The sequence below is a fragment of the Ambystoma mexicanum genome, chromosome 14, assembly GCF_040938575.1.
Source record: "Ambystoma mexicanum isolate Mex_15411 chromosome 14, UKY_AmexF1_1, whole genome shotgun sequence".
NCBI classification, from domain to species: domain Eukaryota; kingdom Metazoa; phylum Chordata; class Amphibia; order Caudata; family Ambystomatidae; genus Ambystoma; species Ambystoma mexicanum.
Window position 1 is genome coordinate 626,578,537 of NC_090940.1, and position 10,168 is coordinate 626,588,704.

Sequence of the window (10,168 nt, forward strand, 5' to 3'; positions counted from 1 at the left end):
AAATGTTGCCAGTGGTTGTTTTCTGGCAATTTTCTGTAATGTTTTATATTTTGTCGACGAGTTCATCGACAGTGGCCCAATTGCCTTCTTTATAGCTTTGACTGAGATGTTGCTCATCGCCGTTACTGTTGACGAGTTCATCATCGTGACCCCTTTTACAGTCACCTTTTTGTCATCAACGAGGAGGCTCCCGTTGATGGTCGTATTGTTGTCGGTGATATGCCATGTACGTGGGCAATGGAGTTGCCACCATCAGTGTCCCGTTTGTCATTGATCAGGTTTTTCCTGCCGTCAGCTAGGCCTTCGTCGGCGGAGTTGTCATTAGCTTTGTCGTCCAAGAGGTCCTGCCCATCGTTGTTGACTGGGTCATTGCTGTTTTTGTCTCCAATGAGGTTTTTACTATTGTCATTGACAAAGTCGTCGTGGAGGCATAGTGGCCGTGATAAGCGTCTTAAATATGGGTTTCTTCCTGTGGGTCATTGACGGTGGCTTCGTCATCGGGGATGCCGTTGACGACGGTTGGATGGATTTGCTCGATTTTTCCCTTTCCTCTTTTTAGAGCAAGATGGTAATCTTTCTTCAGACCTGGCCCTTTTGGGGTTTGGGATTTGTCAGCGTTGGTAGCCACCACACTTCTAGAGGACTCAGCCTCAGAGGGGGGTATTTACCCTCATTCAACCAACATACTAATCTCCTTTTTTTGTATCTTTAAGAGATATTGTGCTAAAGGTAGTACACATCTCACAATCTTCCTGTATGTGGTTAGGGTAGAGGCAGTAAATGCACTCAGTGTGCTTTTCCCCTTCAGACATTTTTGATGACGCATGTCTAGCATGCTTTGAATAAGGATTTCATTGCCTTTTCCTCCAGGTCCATAGATATCCCACTTATCTGTTAGGAGACATTGAAGGAAATATCTCTGTAGGATGTTCTCAGGATGTTGTTGTGATGCTGGAAATGGCTTATGGAGGGACAGGGCCTCCTAATCCTTGTCCTACCACTTCTCTGTGTGCGTTTTCTATTTGTTTTCTGCCACTGAGGTCCAGCCTGGAACTCAAACAGTGCAGCTCTTTATGTTTTCCTTTTGGTAAACACCAATGGGATACCCTTATGGCACCCATGGGTGGGGGTACACCCTTGTACCCCTTATGTGTGTTTTGGGCACCTGTGTGTTGCCCACAGAGCAGGTTATGGGCTGGGGCAGCTACATGCTGACTTGGCAGTACCTCTGAGTGTCCTCCATTTTTAGGACACCCAGGCCCTGCTATAGGTCTCAATGGATTCATGATTGAAGGCAAGATGGCCACTGTGGCCTCTTGGTTTCGATTGCCTTTTACCTTGTTTCCCAAAGTCCTGGGAAGCCCTTATCTGTCCCTTCCTCCTGAGTGGCTGTTGGGTGGAAACACCATATATGTCTCTGTTCCCTTTCGTCCTGTCTGGTTGTTGGGTGGAAATACCATATATGGCTCTGGGGCTGCCTCCTGTCAGACTGACTAGAGCCTTCCCAGGGGCTGCATGATGTGGGTACACCCTAGGGGTGGAACCTGTTTGAATGGAGTCTGAAGTGAACTCACATTATGTGTTATGGGTGTCTGGTTTCTGTGTGTGACACAATGAATGAGACAGCCCTGACTGAAACTGACATGAATGCAGTGTAGTCTGCTGAAAGGCTGGGTACTTGCCCCAATCCACATTCTTTGTTATGGGTGTCTGGGTGGAGTAAATGGCATGAATGCCTGTGAGCCTGACTGGCTGCCTGCCTGCATGAATGCCCTTCTGTGTGATTGGCTGACTGAGACTGGCTCAGTCAGAGTGAATGGGGAACAGATGTGTATATCTGGGGACCTCTCACTTACCAATTTATTTCGAAGCTGAAGTCGAAGCTGAAGCAAGAAGAAGCTGTTCCTTGAAGCCCAGCTGGGGGAGAAGTCTGCTGCTACATTTCTTCATGTAATCCAAAAGCTGCCGTGTTCTTCCAACGGCTGATCCAGAGAGGACCTGCAAAGGACACCTCTGCCCGAGCTATGAGGGACCATCGTGCAAACTGCTACACTTCATGAGAAGTACCCTGGAAGCTAGTCCTGTGTGCCTGCCGTCCGAAGAAGGGGTCTTTGTGAGTCCTGAAGAGGAGTGCCCAGACATCTCGAATCAAAGAAGTCCATTGGTGTCACTTAGGGTCTTGAGTTGCGTTTCGTGAACGCTGGAAGCCATTGCTGTCTACCGCCCAGAAGAGGGAGTACCCTGGCATAGTGCTGCTGGGCACCCGGAGCTGTGAACATGCCAAACTGCCTAAAAACATTTCAAGGAACATCCTTGCCATCATCAGTGACCACTTTTTCCCACCAGAGAGAGTCCAGAGTCGCTGAGTGCAGAGGAAGGTCCATCAGTGGGTTTCCCGCCATCAGAAGCTAACAAAGATGTCCCGAGGGTCCAGACTTGGTGAAGATCCGTGGTTGAGTCCACATCACCAGAAGCCGTCCAGAGGCCCGTGCTGCAGCATCAAAGAACTGGTTGTCGGACAACCGTGTAAATTCAAAACCCAACACCAAAAGTGACCTATGCACTCGTCGCCGCCAGAAGTCATCGAAGGGTACCAGGGGTCTTACCCATCTGCCAAGCCTTTACGGAGCACACAGCAAGTTTCATCTTGAAAGAACTTCTATAGTCAGAAAAATCGTCGACCGAAGGAGAGCACTGCGAAGAGTAAAACTGCTCTACTTCAGAAAGACTTTGGTTCAATTTGTTATCATGGACTCAGCATCCCAGTGGCTCCTTCTTCCAACCTTTTAAAGAAAGCAGAATGTTATTGAACAGGGCTGTGAAAGACAAGTTTTACTTACCTGTAACTGTATTTCTCCAGCATTGGTATCTTTCATAGATTCAGATGCTTGAATATCCCCCGTCGTCAGACTGGGAATCTTCAGTGATAAAAATAATTATTAAACGTTTTTTTTAATATGCACGCATTGCTACATAGCCATGCATTTACATAGCCCATTATGGCCTATGAGCCATTCTATTGTGTAGTCCCTCCACCTCATTTTGGTCCTTTATGGCCCGAACCAATGAGGTGGCAGGGCTTAAGCTCCGCCCCCGGCAGCCATCTTCAGATTTTGAACCGTAGAAACTACAGGATGATGCATACTGAGCATAGGAGCAGCCTCTCAGGGGAGGCGGGCGGGCGCATGTGAATCTATGAAAGATACCAATGCTTGGATCTTTCATAGATTCAGATGCTTGAATAGAATACCAAGCAGTTAAAACATGCCACCATCATATACATATATGCATAAATACAGAAAAGCATATTTCTGATCAAACCTTTACCTTTCAGCAACAACACGGGTACATACTGCGGGAAAGGTGGGAACAAGGACGCTGGTCCTACCTTATGGAAAGAGATGGCAGAGCACTGCCTGTCCAACTGCAGTTTCTTTGTTGGTATCTTCAGCCAGGCAGTAGTGTTTAGCGAACGTGTGCAGAGTGCTCCACGTGGTGGCTCTGCATATGTCCTTCAAGGCCACCCCTGTGTGGAATGCTGTTGACGCCGCCCTCCCTCTGGTGGAGTCCGCTGATGGCGGTCTAGTTAGAGGGTCGACTTTCATCTGATGGCAGTGGGTGATGCAGGACGAAACCCAGGGTGGCAGACTGTGTTTAGAGATATGCTGTCCCTTGGTATGGCCAGAGAAAGCAATGAACAGTCGGTTTGAGGAGCGGAACTCCTTGGTTCTCTGCAAGTAAAAGTTCAACACTCTTGCAATGTCCAGAGAGTTTAATGCTCTTTCTGCTTCAGAAGTGTGATTCTAGAAAAAGGTTGGCAAAACAATGCGCTCGGTGAGTGCCATTTCCGACAGTACCTTGGAAGGAACTTAGGATGTGGACTTAAGATGACGTGGTCCCTCTGGAACAAAGTAAATGGAGGTTCAGACGACAAAGCTTGCAACTAACTGATCTTTCTGGCTGATGTGATGGTTATCAAAAAGGCTCTTTGCCAAGACAAGAACTTAACGTCACATCTGTGTATGGGTTCAAAGGGAGGTTCCATGAGGGCTGTCAAGACGGTATTCAGGCTCCAGTTCCGGACTGGCGTGGGCGTAGGAGGATAAGTACGCATCAGCCCTTTCAGAAAGACTTTAACCACAGGCAAAGAGCAAGGATTGCATCTCCAGACTTGTGTACGCCTCTATGGCTGACAGATGGACCTTGATGGAGGACAATGAAAGCCTTGTTTTAGCTAGGCACAATAAGTAGGGTAGAACTTGGTCAACCGAAACAGTGAGAGGATCGAGGGCAGATCTCTCGCACCACTTCGAAAAACCAGTCCACTTCCTGGTGTAGGAGACTCGTGTCGACGGGGATCTTGCGGCCCTGATGATATCCCAACATTCTGATGGTAACTTAAGATTCATCAGTTTACGCTGCTCAGGAACCATGCCTTGAGAGATAGGCTTCTCGGGTCGTGGTGGAGGACCTTGTGGTTCTGTTGCATCAACAGATATTGATGCGCCTTGAGGCGAATCGGAGGCTGCCGGTATAGATGCTTCAGAGTCGAGTACCAGACCTGTCGCGCCATATCCGTCACAATTAGGATCATTGAACAATTCTGTTCCTTCAGTCTGCGCAGTACCCTCGCAATGAGGGGAATGGGGGAAAGGCATAGAGGAACCTTCCTGTCCAAGCCACTGAGAATGCGTCTCCCAGTGATTGATACTCCGGGTACCTTGAGGTAAACCTTCGGCACTTCTTGTTGTCCTTGGTGGCAAAGAGGTCAATCTGCGGATGGCCCCATAAGGCAAAAATCTGTTGGATTTCCTTTTCGTCCAGCTCCCACTCGTGAGACGAGTACTCTCTGCTTAGCTTGTCCGCTAGGACATTGTCCACTCCCGGAAGATGCTCTGCATTGATCCCAACCCCGTGGTGCAAGGCCCATGCCCATAGCCTTTGGGCTTCATGCGACAGGATCTCTGACCTCGTGCCTCCCTGCTTGTTTGTGTAGTGCATGGAGGTCGTGTTGTCTGTCTGGACTGTAAGTACCTGTCCAGCTACCACCGGCAGGAAAGACTTCAGAGCCCACCTTATGGCCCTGAACTCTAACACATTGATGTGGAAGTGGGACTCTTGCGCCGACCAAGTGCCCTTGATTTGGAGGTCCGCAAGGTGAGCGCCCCAGCCTGATAATGACGCGTCCGTCCTCAGCAGAAGGGTCGATGTCGGTGCTTGAAACGGCATCCCTTGTTGAAGATTCCGCGGAACATTCCACCATTGAAGAGCCTTGTGTAACATTGATGGAATCTGGACGACATCCTCCCAACATCCAAGAGCTTGTTCCATTGGTGGTCCAGGGCCTCCTGAACCGGTCTCATGCGAAGCCTGCATTTTTGTAAAAGGTATATGCACGAGGACATCAGGCCCAGAAGGGATTTGTAAGAGCGTACCGATGTTGTTTGTTTCTCCAGGAAGCACGAGGTTCAGCGTAGAATCACTACTACCCTTTCTTCCGATGGTCTCACCCTGGGAATGCTGGTATCAAACTCGGCGCCCAGGAAGAGAGCTGCCCTGCTGGGAACGGGGCAGGACTTGTGTTGTTTATGGAGAAACCTAACTCTTTTAGGAGGTTGATCGTCCTTAAAACTGCTGAGCGAGCCCTTGCGGCGGAACATGCTTTTATCAACCAGTCGTCCAAGTATGGGAAGACTTCCGTTCCTGTCCTCCTGAGCTTTGCAGCTACTGGTGCTAAGCATTTTGTGAAAACTCTCTGTGCCGATTTCAGCACGAACGGGAGCACTTGGAACTGAAAATGAAGCTCTCCCTCAGTGAACCTGAGGAACTGCCTGTTAGCTGGATGGATCGGTATATGGAAGTATGCGTCCTCCAAGTCAAAAGTGGCCAAGAAGTCGTTCTTGTTTAACCAAGGAAGCACTCCTTGCAATGCTAGCATCTTGAATGTTATGCGTTTGATATATTTGTTGAGCGCCCTCAGGTCCAAGATGGGTCTCCATTGACCGTTTTTCTTTTCGATGAGGAAGAAGCGAGAGTAGAAACCCTTTCCCCTCTGGGGGTACACCGCCGGCTCTACAGCTGCTTACTGGAGCAGTTTTTGAACTTCGGACATGACCTGTCTTAACATGTGCACCCTGCACGAAGTTGGAGGCAGGGAAAGAGGTTGGTCTAGAAATTCTAAGGTGTGACCCTCTCTGATCACCTGCAACACCCATTTGTCTGATGTAATTGACTGCCATCGTTGGAAGAACTGGCTTACCCTTCCACCCAACGGGGTGCGACGATGAGGGGACAGAATCGGATAGTAAGTTTTGTTTGCTTTGTGACTTCCCTGTGCGGAGCCACGCCTGCCTCGATGGGCGTATCTGTTGGAGGATTGATACTTGTTCTCTTGGTACGTGCTACCTTGCGCCTTCTGACCATAAGAGGAGCGGCCGTACCTTCTGTATTTAGAAGATGAGCCCCTAAAGGGGTGAAAAGACAGACAGTCCTTATCCTTGTCCTTTAAAGAACTGATGGCTCGGGCCGTGTCTGTGTCTGATTTGATTCCCTTCAGGTGGTCGTCTATTTTCTTTCTGAAGAGCTCTTGTCCATCAAAGGGCATGTCCAAAATCTGCGCTTGGACTTCAGGCCTGAAATTAGTAGCCTTCATCCAGGCCTGCCTCCTAAGCACTGTGCCATGGCCCATCTGTCTGAAGCCTGATTCGGCCACATCAACCGCTGGTCGATCATATGATCCGAGGTTGCTTCACCATCAGAAATTATCGATCTAGCCTCTTCCTGCAGCTCTGGTGGTAAATGCTTAGCCAATTTGGACATGCGGAGCCAAATCTTACGATCATATCTCGCAGTCATGGTCATCGCATTACCCGCTCTGATGGTAAGCGACGCCAAAGCTGATACCTTCCTGCCCATGGCTTCTAGCTTACACCCGTCCTTGTCCGGTGTTGCTGACAGCGGCGAAGCGGGATTGGCAAGCTTCTTCCTAGCCGCAACTGTGATAACAGAGTCTGGTTTTGTATGACCTCTCATGCAAAGCGGCGCAGACTTGGGTGCTTTATATTTCTTCTCTGGTCTGGACACCAGAGCCAGAGTAGACAAGGGCATAGACAAGATCTTGGTTTCGGACTCACACATGGTGTTGAGGAGAGGAATGGTGGTAATTGTGTCCCTGTGCTCATAAAGCACTGATTTCTTTTCCTCTGATGTAACCTGAATTTTGAACAATTCTGCCGCCTTGCCTATTATGGTGTGGAAAGAAACCAGATCATCCGGAGGTGAACCATCTCCTGGGGAATCTCTCCTCCTGGGTTTTTCGACGATGTAATCGTCCCACTCACTGGCTGCGCCAGGCTCCTGTGTAATTTCGCCTTCTTCTGGATCAGAGAATTCTCTAAAAGGATCCCCTTGCCAATCTGAGACTGAAACGGAGGACAGCACCATGTTGGATCCCTATCCGGAGATCGAGGTCTATGCGATGATGGTGGTGATGGGACCCTTGTAGGTGAAGCTCTGTGAGTCCTGCTCCTAGACCCTAGAGGCGGCTCAGGTGATCCTGCCCTCTTCTGAGGTCTACTCCTATGAGGTGAACTTCTTGATGTGCCTGGAATTGGAGATGTGTCTCTCCGACGGGTTTCTGGTTCTATGGGATCAGGCGGCCTGCTCTGCTCCCTTTGATGCCTATAGAACTCATCCATGATCCTCTGTACGGACAACATCAGTATCGGGTCATGAGGATAGTCGGCCTCTTCCATAGAGGGCTGCCAAGGGGGACTGTGTTGCTTAGGGGAAGGACAAGGTCGTTCTTCCACCACTTCTGGATCTGAAAATTCCTCCTGGAGAATTACATCAGGAAGCTCTGCCATGTCCCTGTAACGCTCACCTGATTCCCGCAGAGGCGCCGGTCTTGACTTGGCGAATACCGTATCTTCAAAGGTGATGTGTAACACACGGTTGGCTCTTTGGGCTGGACCTCTGTGCACTGTATGTCTGACTCGAAGAGTAAGATGTCTGCAGATAGAAAATATGGGATTAATGAACTGGGGTTATTGGGTGTCTCTCTCTTCTACCCTTCTCTTCTCCTGTAGAACCCCAAAGGTTAACGCTCTCACCTTAGGTAAGTGAACGCCGTGCTCTCCATCTGCCTCGGGGCAGGGTGCCGTAACCAGTTTCTTCACTGGATAAGGGTGCAGGCCTCTTGACCTCAGAGGACTGCTGTCCGTCGTTTACTGCACAAACGGTAAGTTCCGAGTATTTCAAATGTCTTTAAAAGTCTTTTGTAATGATGTCTCTTGTTTTGCAGGGTTCCGGCGATGGCGGATGACGGGCTGAAGTGAGTTGAGGATGGAACCCGTGTGAGGAATAGAAGCGCCTGGAAGCACGTAAGTAAGCGCTTGTTGCCTGCTTCACGATGCACACTAACTGTCCTTTTATCTTGCAGGTACAAGTTCGGAGCTGCTGAAGGGTGCCGGAATACCCACTGGGTTCAGCGTGGGAAGGAGTAATGGCACGTGAGTAATAAAGTTACCCAATGTCTTTAAACGCACCTTCTTTTGTCTTTCAGATGCGGGATGCAGCACCAAAGGCCTCCGGAGCGTGCGAAGAGTTGGTAAGCTTTTGTCTTTCAGATGCCGGAATGCAGTGCGAAGACCTCCGGAGCACGCGAAGAGTAGGTAAGCCTTTGTCTTTCAGATGCCGGAATGCAGCGCGAGGCGTTGGTGACAGCTGATGGACCAGGTAAGAGAAGCGCTGTCACTGAAGACCGTAATGCTAACCTGTTCTTTCTTGTCTTTATTGGTGTTGCTGAAGACTGGATTCAGGATGGTAAGCCTTTTTCCCTTAGGCCCAGTATCAGATGCAGAAGACACGATGAGCGTTCTGCTGCAGAGGATGCAGAATAACGCAAAGCAAGATTCATCCATCGGGTGTGGTTTAAATAGCCTCCTGTAGTGCTTAGGTGTCTCCTTCCACAGCCTCGCCTAGGTAAGAAAAGAGTTCCTGCTTTCCAGAAGAGTTCCAGTGTTCTGAACCTAGGGAGTGGCTCCTGCCCCACCCAACAGGAAAAGTAGTCCCAAACAGAAAAGGATTAGAGGCTCAACTGGCAGGTAAGTAAGCAGCGTGGTCTGCTGCAGGTAAGTCCACCCAAGCATTATGAGCCCGGCGCTTCCAGCGCTGGGACTGGGCATATTTATGAGCCTGGTGCCACTGGCGCCAGGACAGCGTCCAAAAGGTCCCAATTGGGACTGGTTGGCACTCGGAACCTGGGTTATGGGTCTGCTTCCAAGGGAGTTGGGTAAGTCCTGACCTTTTGGAAGCAGAGATCATGACAGTCCCCCAAAGGAGAAACTTGTGCTACCATTGGTTCAGCAGCTTCAGCAGCCTCAAGGAAACTGTCCTCAATGACAGGTGTCACCTTGGCGTGAGTGGAAGGCACCTCAGGCTCCAATTCCTCCGTGTTTGATGGTACCTTTGTCGACGAGCGTCCGGCCGACGGTAATTCCGTCGCCGAATGCGGCTTGGATGATCTCTCTCCCGTCGACGAGTGTTCCGTCGACTAATGTGTATTGATGGGTCTACATCCCGTAACGAATGTTCCGTCGACGAATGTGTTTTGGATGGTCGCTCCCCCGCCGACAAGTGCTCTGTGGACGAGCGTTTCGTGGAAGAGTGTCTTGTGGAGCGTTTCGTGGAAGAGTGCCTTGTGGACGAATGGTGCGTTTCCTTCGTCGACAACTGTTTCGTGGACAATAAATCCGATGACGAGGATCTTGCCGTAGACAATGTCTTATGTGGAATAGTCGTCGATGAGGGTTTTGTTGATGGTCTGGCCTTTATCCTTCGCATCGCTCGTGGACGGTTTCCCCGTCGACGAATGCCACCCCTTTCCGGTTTTTTGCAAACTCCTCCTTACCTTTGGAGGTTCATTTTGCTGATTAATGTGACTTTTTCTGGCTCGAGGAGTCCAGTGGGGGTAGAAAGGGTATTAACTCCAGCTTCCTCTTACTTTTGGCAATGGGAGAGGAACCCCTTTCCACTGAATAGGACCTTCTCTTCGAAGTTTGCCTCTCAGATGGAATGCTGGAGTGGACAGGAGCTTTTCTGACAGACTCTTCGTCTGAAGATTGATCCCTGAGTTCCAGATGTAAAAGAAGTCTTCTGTGCCTGTCCT